The sequence below is a fragment of the Anas platyrhynchos genome, chromosome 9 (genome assembly GCF_047663525.1).
Source record: "Anas platyrhynchos isolate ZD024472 breed Pekin duck chromosome 9, IASCAAS_PekinDuck_T2T, whole genome shotgun sequence".
NCBI lineage: Eukaryota > Metazoa > Chordata > Aves > Anseriformes > Anatidae > Anas > Anas platyrhynchos.
Window position 1 is genome coordinate 2448532 of NC_092595.1, and position 14916 is coordinate 2463447.

Genomic DNA, 14916 nt, shown 5'->3' on the forward strand with positions numbered 1-14916 from the left:
ACAAAACAAACAAACAAACAAAAAAATCAGAAAGACACCAACAAATTTTATTCCAGTGAAAATCCCTGTGTCTAGACAGAAAGAAAAAAAAAAAAAAAAGAGCAAAGGGGTTTGCTAACACATTCGAATATGACTTTTTAAAGCAATTACAGAAAAGTGTGTAATACTTTGTGGTACTGAACTCCTCCAGAGACCTCCGTGCCACACTGACTGCACATTTGCCTTTCCAATGGATCATTTAGGGAAGGCAGGAGTGATTTTGTTCCTCATAAAACTCTAAATAAATTATCTTATGGTTGTAAAAAACATATGCCTGATTAGATTTTTACCTGGGATTTCCTCTTCTTATAGCTAATTTGGATTCTATTCAGCAAGTACATGGCTATGATGCAAAGCAACGTACCAAAGCTATGGGCACGGTCTACATGCAGGGCTCCGCGTGACGGCAGCAGCTGGCCTTCTGGGTTTGTCACTCCACCTGAGGTGAAAAACACAGGCTCATGTAAGTAAACCACACTCTTTGGAAAGTGTTGCTGCCTGAGTTGGAAGAAAATGTAATCTTAAAAAAAGCAGAAGTGAAATTCACTTGAAACTCACATGGAACCTTGCTGCTGGCTCTAGGCTGGACAGATTGTGAGGTGAGGGGATGCAGTGACAACAATAAAAACCCTACAACAAGGAATTTCTGTGCTCTGTACGATTGTTCCTACTCTGTCACCGACGCAGACACAATTTTTTCCCTCCCGCTATGCCCCCGCTGGATTTTTCCTCTCACGGTGTGCCCGCAGCCCGCGCTGCGCCTTGCTGTGGGAGCCCGTTCTCCCGCCCTTTTCTCGGAACTACAACTCCCAGCAGCCTTTGCGATGTACCGCCCACTCCATGAGCTGCTCTCTGACGAGGGGGCTGCTGGGAGTTGTAGGCAGCTGCCACAGCGGGGCTTTTGAGGCGGCCAGGGGCCGGCAGGGCTGTGGGGAGCGGGGCGTGTTGAGGAGATTTTTTTCACGTCGGGTCCTCTCTCTGCTTTGTAGCAGAGAGCTGAGACCTGAACGAGGTTTTTATATGGTTATTTTCCCCCTTGAGTTTGATTTATGACTCACCGTCCCCTTGCGAGGAGAGGACCAAGGGCTCCCGCCTCACAGGGACACCGTGCCTGCTCCTCAGATCGAGACTGAGTCTGGCTGCAGCTGGATGTGGTGCTGGGCTGGGCTGAAACGCCTAGTTCAGCCCTGAAATCTTCCCTTAGCGTGGTAAATCCTTCAGGCAGGCTTTATACGTCCCAACCGAGGTGTGAATGAGAATCATTATTCTTCCCTGTGAAGGGACATGGGTTTGGGGATTTTCAGGTACACCTTAGTGACAGCAAGACATCACCACTGAGCTCATCCTTCCATCCTGCATATTCTCTTAAAAAAAAACAGATCTCGAGTCACTTGTCTTTCCTCCCAGAAACACAGTCCTTAGACCTGCTGATGGCCGGCTGATTCTTGCTGTGGGGATCTTGGTGCTCCTGGGTGCAAACACCATGCAAACAGCACCTGGAGTCCTTTCAGTGCTCCCAAACTGTGATGTTCTTTTCCATACACCAAGCTCCTGTGGTTTCAGCATTAGATGGGGGATCTATGACGAATTTTACATGCTATGATGCTTTAAAATTAATCCTTGCCCACTGTTTTGTTTTGTTTTGCTTCTGGGCTAGGTCATAAAGGCTTTGGGCTTCCCTCGCTGCCTCTGACAGAAGGAGGCAGCTGAGCGCCTTCCTGGAAATGTGGTGAAAATGCTAACGGAGCACATGGGGACCGCAGCTGTTGCCACCCGGAGCCTATGTATAGCAGCGCTCTGCTCCACACACATGTGGCAGACAATTGTATTTGCCAGCAGCACAGCTGAAGTTTGCGTTACCTTTCTGTCATTTCTCCAGGCTCAGTTTTGCTGCAGGAGGACACCTGAATCAGCTTCAGAGTTCTTAATTAAAGGTGGAGTTTCATTGAAGTATATTGCTGAAATGTGTGCTCAGACTGTTCACCACAGGTGCACACACTGCTGATGTGAATGAGGAAGGGAGAAGCAACAAGAGGAGAAGGCAGTGCAGGAGGATATGATGTCCCTGACCAGTGCCAATGCAAAGCCCCTGATTCCCATCCTGTGCCACTGTGCCTAAATTTCATAGGGCACACTATTTCTCATAAATATGACTGTTACTGTGCATCTTGTTTGCTGTATGCACACCTATTTTTCTATTAAAATCTGAATGAAATTTCTTCTCCTCAGCGGGAACAGTGAGAGCTCTCTCAGTCTGTTTTTCATACATCCTGTGCTCAAGGTCTGCAAGATAGCAAGTGGTGTATTAGCCCTATTTTAAATTAAAACTCAAAAATGATTCTAGGAATTACAGAACAGGAAAATCTTGGTCATAGAAGAGCTCCCCATTCAGCCCCATGTTGTGCACTCAGCTGTGGAACCCAGCTGTGGCTTTTTATTTGTACAGTTCAACATTTTAAACTCTTTTTAGGCAGCTTTTCCGTTTCTGTTATAATTGCTTTGCACCTGAAACAACATCGGTTACACGTTGAGTGACACCACAGCATCAGCAACACCAGGGAAAAGATCTGTAACTGGTGAACGTTGCCCAGAGAAGCATCAAGAGGGAAAGCACAGAGCTTAGCTGCTCGATCCAGGATCACGGAGGCTTCTTTAGCTTTTCTGTCCCTAAATGAACCATGCTCAGTTGAGCAGACTGCACTACAGGAGAGATTGATATACTGGTGGGACACTGGTGGGCTGAAGCCCACAAACACTCATCTTACATCATACCAAAATAGTGTGTCCCTGATCCTTCTGGGCCTGCTATGCATATTCCTTATGCTTTTGGAGATCATTAGTGTCCATGGTTTCACTAACTTAAACATATGTCTTGGTGTAGACTTAAAACAGTTCTTGAACTGGTCTAACCAGGTGTGAAGCACCATGCTGGGAAATTGGATGATTCAGGCAGACAACAATGTAATAATGAAAACATGTTATTTGCATTACAAATGGCCTATAAGCTGGAGCCAAGGCACATTCCTTATCAAGATACAGCCCTCGTCAAGATACAATCCCCATCAAGATACAGTCCCCATCAAGATGCAGCCCTCATCTTGTGCTGCTGTGGGTGTCTGACAGCCTGATTCCAGGGGTGATACCCCGGCAGCTAAACCTGTGTGCCCGGGTGTGTGGATCCACATGCCAGGTATTTTACATCATGCAGAGCAGAGCCTTTCGAAGAATTGGCTTGTTCTTCACGACAGGGCATTTTTGCTCCTTTCCAAGAACAGCGGCGTGGGTTCTTCTGGCTCTCTGCTGCAGCGTGATGTTGTTGGCAGCTCAGGCTGACATCGCACTGTAGGAGCCCCTCCTTATCCTTGGCTTTCTTTGTGCTGCGAAGCTGGTGCTCAGGTGTCCTGAGGACGCAGGATAAGCATCAGAAGCTGCAGATGTTCATGGGAGGAGGTTGGCGCCACCATTTGCGAGCAAATTATCCGGCGGTGTGACTCCACAGCAGGTGAAGCTCATCTTAGCCTCGGCTGCCTTGGCCTGCCCAGCCTCCCAGCATCTCCTGCCCCCTGGGGGGTGTTTCCATCCCCTCCTTCCTCCAGCACCTGCGGCTGGGTGAGAAGAGCACGGCTGTGTCCTGCCAGGCCTGGCCACGTTCCCGATTTCAAGGGAGAGGGCAGGAGGAGGTTGGTGTGGAACAGAACCGTGCTAGGGACTCAGAGCTGCAGCTGCAAGAGCTCAAACCGAGGCAGCCTTGTTTCTGGAGCCTGTGATAGGGGCGACACCAGGAACAAGCCCTGAGCTGGCCTTCCAAACGGTGCTGGAGCCAAAAGGGATCAAAGGAACTCAAGGGTGCTTTAATGACGAACCCAGCTTGTCTGGGTCCTGCTTTGTGTGGGGCAGACACGGGGCAGATCAGAGAGAAAACTGCCCTGATCGCCTTAAGTTTCTGCTTCAATTATTTTCCACTGTCTTAGTTTTAAATGGGCAGATAAATCATTTCCTGCAGCCTTCAGGTGTGAGGCAGAGCCATGGCAGGCATTTTCAGCTTGGTTTTCTCCAGAAATGAGGTTTATTTCCTTCCCCTACCCCTAGCTCTGCACTCCCCCATACCACACCTTTTAACCCAGGGCCAATTTCAGCTGGGCATGGAAAAGAATCACTCAGGGTGGGTTTACTCCTTCTTAGACCTCAGAGAATCCCATTGTAAGGCACAAAATAATGGGAAACAAAACAAATTTCTGCTTATGGAGCTAATCTGCTGAATTCTGCATAAACCAAAGTCTCTGCTTTATCGTACGGGGAGCCTCACTGAGCTGAAAAAGAGGGGGCTGGTGATTTCTTTTGAATGTTTCTGGCCTGATCTTTTAATTCACGTTTCCCATGCTAAAAAGAATGAGCGATGTGTCACTGCACAACCTTTTATGTGGCTGGGTTCAACTTTGTTTGCCTGCAAACCAGAGCGAGCAGCAGTAAAAAGGCGTTTTGGTGTTTAATTACCCGCCTGCCTCGGTGCAAACCTGGGCAACAGCATGAAAAGGCCTGAAAACCACCAGAATCAGTCGTTTGGTGGCTGCAGGATCAGCTTGTGCAGAGGCTCACGTCCCTAAATCCTTGCCTTGCAGGTGCTCACACCATCGGAGGGAGAAGAGGGCCTGAGAAGGGGACAGCTCAGCAGGACGCCGCGGGATGGAGGTGTGGGGCTCAGGGAGGCAGAGCCCAGCAGCCTGCTGTGTGCATTCCCATCCCCAGTTTCTGTTCCACCAGCAGCTGCAGCGACCGGTTTGGTAATGAAATAACCCCAGAGCTGGACACTGCTAGTTAAGGAGGAGGAAGGGTGACTGGTGATGGCTCTCAGGAATTTGCAATAAAGCCTTCATGACATTACCCTGCCCTCCTCACGTTCCCCTTTGCCAGATTAATGCAAATTTGTGTTGATGCAACGCTGTGAGTCAGGGGCAGGTTTCCTGGAGCACAGATAAGTTGACTCCAGATACGCATCTGTGTCGGAGAGCTGCAGCCAAGGCTCCGCACGGCTCCGGAAAGGTTCAAGAGGGGACGGGGACACCCCTCCGGGCAGGGGGCTCTTTGGGGAGGTCTCTGCTGCTCCTCGGAGCTGCAGCAAACCCACTCTGCAACAAAAGGCTTTATCCTTGCATCTCCAGTCACCCATCTGTGTATCACCAAGTACAGCGTGGGTTTTTGTTTGTTTGTTTTTAGTCTTGAAGGCTCTTTCTAGTTATTCTCTGTGAGATAAAAGGACCTTTAAGCATGTAGGCTAATGCTGGCACAAAAGGTAGGCATTCCAGGCACATTTTGTACTTTGAATGAAGCCATACGCGTGATTATGAACCGTGGAAGGTATTCACCAGTTCCTGCTCCCCCCCGGGGTAGAAGCTGGGAGAAGCAGCAGGAGTGGCTGCGCAGAAAGCACGGAGGAGAGCGCGCCTGGGGCTTTGCACTGCCGTGCTTACAGCATCACGTCACGGCTGGATTCTGCTGAGCCGAACATTTCATTCCTGTGAGCAGGCCTCTGCTCCTGCGCCGCCACCGACCCCTTCCACGGCTTCTGGCTTCGGGGGAAAGCTTCGATGGTCGTGGAGCTGTGAGAGGCAAAGCAAAGAGCCAGGGCTCCGCTCCCTGCGTTGTTTTGGAGGGTGAGCGAAATGGAGCAGGACGCTGGCCTGCTAAAATGCGGGCACTGTGGGGAGCCAGCCGGCGCTGCTCCAGGGTTGTGTTTGGGAAAACCCTAAAAATGCCTTCTCCCACCCCCAGTGCTCTGCTGCAACACTCAGCTGAGGAGGTCTGGGGGAAAATAGTTGCTGGGATGGGGCATCGGAACCGCTGCCGGAGGCACTGGTTTACCACTTCTGAAACTTCCATGTGAACCGGGCAGGTTTTGAATTAAAAAAGCCTGATTTTGTTGAAAAGCATGGAAATAAAAAGGCTGTGGGAGAAGGTCGGCATTTCCTAACAGATCAGCCCAGGCTGTTTGCTAAGGGAAGAAAGAAGGTGCGGCAAGGATGCCCGAACCTTGCTTGTGGCATATTCTTCCCCAATGAAGCTGATTCATATTTGGAGATGATTTGACTGCAGGCAGATAGTTTGGAACATAATGTATTATGCAGATCTCTACCTAATTTACTTGTCAAATTAGATCATTAAAATGCTTCGAGCACTCACGGCTTGGTTTAATTCTGCAGTGTTTTTAAGGCAAACTTGTCGCCTTTCCTCACCCAAATCCCGGCCCCGTCTTCTGCCATCCTGCTGCTCCCAGAGCAGGCCTGGAGGAGGGACCCCGACACGGCGAGGGCTGGGGGCTTTCTGAAAGGAGTTTCAAGCCGAGGCTGCAGGAGGTGGTGGCTTCACCCAAGGCTTTCCTGTGACATGGTAATTGAGCTGCATTTTTGTGGCTCCATGACTCTGACACCACAGCTCTGCACAGACATCAAATTGCACCTTGTAGGAACCAGGGCAGCTGCCTTGGAAGGTCCCACAAGGAGCAGAGGTCGAGTTTTTGAGATTTGTAACGAGGGAAAACACTAATTGTAAACATTTTGGGCTGATTCTCCTAAAAAGTGTGTTCCAGCCTGGCGTGTTCCTACCTCCCCGCAGATCTTCAGCGTTGACTCCGTCCAAATTGTCAGATGAACGCTGCCTGGAGCGCGGTGCCGAGCCAGGCGATGGGTGTCCTTGTTGCATAAGGCAGAGCTTTGGCCAGAGGAGATTTCAGCAAGAGTGGAGAGGGGCGGGGTGTGGAGGCCACACTCTGTAATTGAGGATCAAAGGTAATTGTCTCTGCAGCTCCATGTGTGGGGCAGCCGCTCAGCTGCAGGAGGCAGGAGCGTCGGGAGGCAGCTCACATCCAAACGTTTTGGCAGCAGGGAGAGGTGAAGGGGTAAGTCCTAATTTTACAGAATCTGCGCCCTTTTTTGTAAGAAAAGCCTTTCCTTAAGGTAGGTTGGTGATGTGTTTCTTTGGTAAGAGGCTTAAGTGTAATTTGATGGAGCAAAAACTGCCTGTAATGCGCAGAAGTGTGGCTGACAGAGTAAGGATATTACTAAAAGCAGTTAATAATTCTTAACTACTGAAGCATTACCTAGTTTATCTCACCTGTGGGGAAGAAATGTAGAGACTATGGGAGTAAAATGGAAAAAAAAAGGCAAAGCTTCTCTAACAGCTTTAGAAGTGGCTTATGTTGGGATAAAATCTCTATCTAGATCTATGAAATTTGATCTAATTTCTGTGGGATGAGATTTTTTTCCACACTCATGACACCACCAGAAGTTCTAACTTCCCAATTAAAAAGTGGGGAATTGCAGCTTTTGTTTTGTCTCCTCTTATTGAGTGAAGGGAAGCACCAGTAACTGACCTAGTCCCGATTTCCTTTCACTTCCCCGGTTCTGTATTCCTCTCATATTTACTGGATGTATCACTGAATAACGATTAGCATCAGTCTGAACACAAAGCTTTAAAATAAACGTGTATGTTCTTATTCTTGTACCAGCCTCTGCTGCAGCAGGAGCCGCACGGTCCGTGCACAGCTTGGTGCTGTAGTTCTGTAGGTGCAGCACTCTGCACGCTTCCAGTTTGTCTTCCAGCAGCAGCTGCAGAGTTAGACCTAAAATTCCAGCTGCAGTGGCAGAAACCAGACCTCCACCAAGCTCCCCCTCAGAATCCATGAGCGATGAAAAGAAAGGGATGAGCGCTTTGTGAATTAAGCTGCTTCAACAGAGTCTGAAATAATCCAGCTCAAGGCAAAGTTATGAAAGTAGCTTGGTTTGGAGAACGAACCCGTAGCAATTATTGGGTAACCAGCTTCTGGGAAGCTGTCTGCGGAGTCTCCTTGGTGCAGCTCCCATTGTGCAGTGGTCTGGATGGGACTTAGAAGTGAAGGCAGAAAGGGAGAAAGAAGTGCGAAGGGAGCTTTTTATGGGACAGGGTAAAAGAATGGCTCACTGTAGGCTGTCTCTATTTGGTGTCATCTTTTGTGCTTTAAGGTGTTTTGTGGTCTTGGTATTTCAGCTCTCTTGGGTTTTAAATTATCATTCACCAAACCTGGTCAGTCTGAACAAACCGAATAGGATGGAGGTGCTGCCTATAGGATAGACTTTTTTCTTCTTCATTTTAATGATATATTGATATATACTATACATATATATTATACACACACATATTTTTGCGATATATTTTATTCATATAAAAATATTATGATATATACAAAGGCTTTTTTTTCCTGTTTTAAAGGTTTCTATTCTACTAACTCTCCTTTATTGCCATAGAGAAGACTTCCAGCAGCTGCTCAGAGGCGAAGATGGATTTTAAGAGCATGAAGTACTATCTGTACTGGCTGTACTGCCAGTTCGAGCTCATCACCTGCAGCTACCTCATGGAGCCCTGGGAAAAAATTCTCTTCTACACTTTTAACATCACCATGCTGGTGATGATCTCGTACACTGCTTACCTCTTTATCCCCGTCCACATTAGCACGGCTTTCCAATTCTTCTTGCACTTGCTTGGAAACCAACACGAGAACGCTGTTTCTATCGTGAAGTAACACTGCCAACCTGACACTGGCTTCTGGATCCAAGGAGTGTTTTTTTTTTTTTTTTTAAACACTCCACTTCTGTTTAGAAAGACAGGTTCAGGGTGTGTGCAAACACTGTTTTACTCCGCAGTATCTCTTAGTTTTCTTCTGTGTTCTGGGACTCTGTGACAGCAAATTATTTTGCCAAAACTATTTCAAACAGTCCTCGTTTTTATCATTTGACTGACTGCTTTTTAAAGAGCTTTCAGTTTTAAAGACTGGCTGGAGTTATGGAGCTGGGTTTGGTACAGAAACGACTGTGCCACATATATTGTTATTCCAGGGAGAGCTGCTTGGATATGAAGTTTTTGCCTTCAGAAATGACATGGCATGTATTTGGTCTGGTCCGCCACAGCTTTGCTGACGGGAAAGATGTATACATGAAAGATTCTGTATGACATTTTACAACCATAAGCTGCTTCCATGTAACTAGTCTTGGTACGTATATATACATGTGATGATCTTAGTATTTATTCCATTTGCCTCAATTATTTAGCGGTGAATTATTTGACTGGTTCGTTACCATTGTGTAAACAACACAGTTGATTTATTGAAAATGTAGGGGGTTAATTCCATACAAATTTAAAATAAAATTTTGATTTTCTTGGACTTAAAAAAAAATTGTTTTACTTTTAAAAGTCTGGTAAAGCACACGTTTCATATGCAAAACACTAAACTACACGGTCAGTTGCGGTGGGGATGTTTTACACTCTTCCTGTTGAATAGTGTCTGGAACACGAGCTCCTGAGAGTTCAGATTTTGTAAGTCAAATGCTGGGCATCCTGCAGTCGGCTCCTTTCAAGTCCACGCCTTCATCTTTGAAGCACGATGTGCCTATGCTGCCAGCTTGTTAGGGGGGACATAGGAGCTGGTTGGGGTGGGACACCACCACAATGAAACTGGGAACCAGATCAGTGCTCTGCATCAGCCTGACAGAACAGGCAGAGCGCACACAGGGTGACATAAATCCAGCTCTGCTCCCACCCGCACCAAAGTGAGTTCCCCTCCAACTTCTGAGCTTAGCGCTGCTCCTCGAATATCCCCTCCTTCAGGAGAGCAGGATGCTCCCAGGAAGTGGCAATCAAGTTACTCAGGAACTGAGATTTGGTCACAGACTGTGACAAAACAAACTAAAACACTCATCAGGTTACTTGTCATTTCAACACCAGGTACAGTTACTTTCCCAATTTATAATTAGGGGAAAATGAGGGAGGATATGAAAACAGCTTATTTGTGAAAGCAAAGGAGTTTAAACTTACAACACTTTTGACAGGACGTAGGCAATCCCAGCTACGTTTGTTTAAACAACAAGCCTATTTAACGCTTCCTGCTGATAATCCCATTTTAAGTTTTATTAAAGTAATAGAATGGCTAAAGTGATAGATTTATTGCATTTTCTCCTAAGAGCTCTCATGCACAGGACATGTAGTGCCTTTAGTGAGGTTTAGGAACAGAAGGGAACGCAGTGTTTTAGTCGCATCAATTATCAAACTAGTTGTCAAGACGACCCTTTGGTTTCAAAACGGTCAGCCCCTAATGTAAGCAAGTAAATGCCTAAATCACAGCACAACTACACACACAGCCGAAGGATTTGTTGACACAAAGGAACCTGGCATCAGGCTGAAGAGCCAGGAATTGTGCTGGGCGTGTTTGTGAGTTTTGTTTATTGCCGCCCTTTCCCTGTCCTCCCAGCGCAAACCCACTGGATGTTTGCTGTGGTTGCCGAACCTCCCGCTGCCTCTTTTGCAACAGCTGGCACAGGACGGGCTGCGGAGCTGCCCTGTTTGCAGGCTGCAACCCTACCTTGGGGCTGGCTCCTGGGTGTCTGCAAGTGACAGCTCAGCTGTTCGCTCCGTCCAGTGACAGCAACGAGCCCGAGGGCTCGGATGTGTGAGCTGGAGAGGGCAGAAGGCCCCCAAAACCAGAAAAGGAAACAAAGAGAAGAATACTCAATAATTTCACTCATTCGGATCTTTTCCTGGCATGCCGCTATGGCTCCTAACTACAGGATAGGATTTAAATATTATTTTCAAACTCTGCTTTGCAATCTGTTTCAAAAGAGCACAAACACAAACGCCAACCTGCTGGGGCACGCTGCCCCTGGAAGCCGTGCTCTGAGCAGCAGCTCGAGGTGCCGCACTGACAGCATAAGGCCACGGCTCCACATCTGCTAGTGCCAAAGCCGGGCACGCTCACCTGGCTGTGCAGATTTGATCCGGACCAGGCACTGGCATCCTTGGGTGTCTTAGAACAGCCACAGCACCTTGCACATCATTTATCCTGGCTGTGCACACGCACAAGCTGCATGAGTGGGAGGTTGTTGTTCAGACGCGGGGCTGGCTGGTTAATCTCCTACACATCAATGTCACAGGAGTTGCGTGCTTAACGAGAAAATATCCAATCCTTAACGTCACTGCGTGCCACGCGAGAGAGAGGCACTCATTTCACACGCCTTTTTCCCAGTGTCACTGGGGGTTGAGCTTTTGGGTGTGTGCGCATGGGAGAAGATCGGGGTGTTTGCAGATGCTGGTTGCAGGTTTTTATTAAGCAGCAGATGCAAGAGCGAGAGGCGCTCGTTGCTTTCTCCCAGGGCTGCTAACCACAGCGTGCACTCGTATGTGCTACGTGTACTTGCTGAGTGACTTTCTGACAAAAAAAGGAATTAATTTTTGTATTCGCAAATGTGGGCTTAAAACAAACAAGCAGCATTAATTTAAGTTCATTTACCCAATATGGTGTTCTACTGTCCTTTCCATTCCCATCTTTGTGAATAGTTCAGACCTAGAAAGAAGTGTGGGCAGACACGAAACACTGTTCATATTGCTGCTTAACCAACTTTTAAAAAGGACTCTTACGTTTAAATCATACAACTTAACAACACTGGTTCAGCAAGAGTTGAAACTAAAGAACGAAATAATAAATAACTGCTAAAGTAAAACAGCTCAGGCTGTTCACTGTGAACTGTTTGATCGTTACAACTAGGATGTTATAGTAGATGCGCAGCTTCCTCATTATGAAGGTTTATTACTGTAGGACTTTTACAACTCATCTCATAAAGCTGTAATCCCTATTTTATAGATCCAAGTAGTTTAAAATTCCTACAGGCAATGAAGATAATGATTTTGTTTTGCACAGAACATTATCTCCTCTGCTACCGATTGCTTCTAACAATTTTTGAGGCCTGAGATAAGTTGGTGACCCTTGTTAACTTTTATTGGTTTTGCTACTCTGACATTCACATTTTGTCTATGCTACTACTTACATCTGGCTGCAATTTGAGTTATCTTCGCTGCCTGCTATCTGACTTGAAAATCCTGTTTCCAAGATGAACTTGTCAGCGCTTCCTGGCCTCTGCATCCCGCAGAACATACTCCATCTTGCACGTGTGTGTTTAGAACAACGTTGGGTTTAAGGACGACCTGCTTCCTTTTCCAAAGCCGACCTGAAATCGGTCAGTCCTGCCTGGCTGAAGCCTTCTGCCTAATTTTTCTGCTCAGCTCAAAGTACTTTGTGCAACAGCCTCGTAGTAGTCTTCCTGGATGAGATCTCTGATATACAAGTATCTACACAGAGACTTTTCCAGGTATTTCCCTAAGTGACACACAACTTGAAATTGGGAAAGTTGTCCTGATATTGCGTCTCCAAGGAGGCCAGGGCTCTGCCTCCATTCCTCTCTGTGTCTAGTGCTGTCTTAAACCAAAGTGAACATCTCTGCTCCTTGGTGGATTCAGGACTCCTAAAGGACCTAATTCTGGATTGTTTTGAATATGATATTCATATTTTAAGAAAAAAAAAAATCTAAAACAAACCTAGAGCTTCAAACAACGTCTTTGAGGGCTTTCTCTTCTGCTGCATTCATGCTGGCTTAAATATGACAAGCCTCCTTATATTAGCACAAATTACTTTCAGGAGAGGTATGGGTTAAAAGTTGCAGCCCTTTATAACTCAGGTCTACCCAATAAAAAGGTATGAATTAACATAACGAAGGTGTTAACCACCATCATTACAGCCTATGTAACATGAAGGCACATCATGCTAAGCGGTATACAAACAACCTGCCAAATAATTTACAGCTTAACTCGTTTCCTTCTCTTATAAAATTTGTCACTAAACACTGGTTATTTTTGGTCTTTCAAGTCCTTCCAATCCTTAGCACAGCTAAAGCATCTTAGTCAACATAAGAAGTTGTCACATGTATTTGTTTCATCTTATAAAGCTGAATATTCAAATTATGCAGACACCTTTCTTGATTAAGCTGTGTTTTTCACCATGGAACTGAAATCCTGACAAGTTTTAAACCTCATCTCTTCCTGCTTTCACCATGTTCCCGTCCTAAGCTTATGATGAAGGTGAAATACAGAAAACTTAAAAACAGGTAAATTCCAAAAGTAATAATATTCTTTGCTACATAATTATGCTTTGGAATGAGCTGCAGCAAACACTGCCAAAAGAGCTCTGAAAGCAACACGAACCTCACCCATGTTGCGAGCTGTTCTGGCAGCACACAGCTCAAGTCAGCGGCCGTGGTGAAGTGCAGGGAGGGGAATCTGCCAGCAGGAGAGGTTACCAGCAGCAAGTCCTTAACATCAAGACGAAAGCCTTGTCTTATTTTCACTGAAGGTATAACATTTGCATTTAAAACAACCTAACAGAAACTACATCAGCATCGACAAGAACGGAACCAAGTTTTCCTGACTTTATGGCCACCTTTTCCTTCCAGCAGCCGAAACTACTGCCCTTCAGGCCATTAATGTGAAGGAACAGTGACATCAGGTGGACTGTCACATTAATCACAAGAACATCGCAGCTTTTCTACAACTTCTACAGAAATGTGTGAACCTTCTGTGACGTGCTGACAGGCGTGAGCTCAGTAACTTGTGAGATACCTCAGCTTTTCTGTAGACTGTCCATGCAGCACTTCAGCTTTCTCAGGGCTGGATTAGTGCCAGACCTCCTGGAAAAAGGTAAATTTCACCTTAAAGCCAGAAATAGATACAGCTTTCATTCCGCCCTTTAAGCAGGTGCACTATTATTGCATGCGTGTTTGTAGGATCTGCATGCCTGGAACAACAGCTGGTAGCTCCTCATTACAAAATTCTGAGCAACAGCTCTCATGACAATGGATTTGTTTTTTGGTAGAACTTTACATTTCATTTAAATGATCTAGAATTGTAGTTAATACATCAGATGCTCACAGAAACATGTTCACTAAGGGAACTGACCCCCCCCCAAAGTAATTTACTGTTAAACAAAATTAAGATTCAGCTCTAAAATCCCCAGGTTTAGGTGTAGTTTTTCATTTTCCCTGTCTCCCTCCCTCCCATCGTTAATTCAGCGGGGGGGTGGAAACATGAAACTCCCTTAGCGTAAGGAACTATTCCTTCCCACCATTTCTAAGCAGGGAAGTTAGGGCTAAGGGCCTGTATGGAGCCTTATTTGGTTTCTCACTGAGAAATAATTAATTCTGAAACAACAACACATTCGCTGTTTTGAAGGACAAAACTCTTCTGTGCTGAAACAGAACCTATTCAGCTGGCTAGGCTTTTTTTTTTTTTTTAAATACAACTTAAGAAAGTACTTGCTCTTCGGTTTACTACTAGCTTACCACAAGTAGCAAGTGTTTTGAAGTGTGACAAGCGTACTTCAGACTTCACCACCATATAATTATTTCAGCTCTAAACAACCCTTTTATACCTGCATTGCTATCCATAAATCTGTACTGTATTAAACAAGGTGCTTTCCCTTTAAACCCTGGCTTAATCCAGAGGTAGGGATTTTTAGGAGATGCATCGTAACTTCACAACAGAGAAAAGGCTGCCGTTAAGTACCTTTTGTCAAATTACTTATCCGGTGTCACTGAGAAGATCTTGGCACACGTTTCATTTGCTGGTACACCACCCGAGCCTCTTCTGGCTCCCAACTGTTGAAATGTTAAAGGGACGCTGTAAACTTGAGAACCTAAAATTAGAATTAACTTGGGTTTCAAGTACACACACAGCTTACCCGCTCACTGGAGAGCTGTTACTATGCGTCACTAGCTAGCAAACAAACGCACAAAAGCCAAGCAATAGACTGAGATTTATGACTTGTTTGTTTTGCATCCCCAGTACGGCATCTTACCATACAAGTCTCTTGCTGAAAGATGCCTGAAAGCTGAGACTGGTAACAGATCATGGGGGTAAAAAGAAGAGGGACATCTTCAGTAACAAACAGGCTGACAGACGAGACAGCGTTACATCTGAAATTACTGAGGGCTACTATGAAGGAAAACACTAGAGAGGAAGGAGAAGGGTTGA

General features: G+C 46.0%; 1 protein-coding gene and 1 non-coding gene across 3 annotated transcripts in view; one reads left to right on the top strand and one right to left on the bottom strand.

Annotated features, from left to right (window-relative positions):
• PPM1L (protein phosphatase, Mg2+/Mn2+ dependent 1L) overlaps window positions 1-457 on the bottom strand; it is an 84373-nt gene extending 83916 nt beyond the window's left edge. Inside the window, exon 1 of the mRNA XM_072042259.1 lies at window positions 404-457. The gene's annotated coding sequence lies outside the window, so the exon portion shown is untranslated. The remainder of the gene's footprint in view (window positions 1-403) is intronic.
• Window positions 458-3083: 2626 nt separating this feature from the next.
• LOC113844510 (uncharacterized) lies at window positions 3084-8334 on the top strand. 2 transcript variants are annotated; one of them, XR_011811267.1, is made up of 3 exons: window positions 3084-6423; window positions 6649-6931; window positions 8281-8334. It is a non-coding gene; the product is annotated as an uncharacterized protein (transcript). The 2 variants fall into 2 exon arrangements; XR_011811268.1 differs by having other exon boundaries at window positions 3084-5690; window positions 6237-6931.
• The last annotated feature ends 6582 nt before the right edge of the window (window positions 8335-14916 follow it).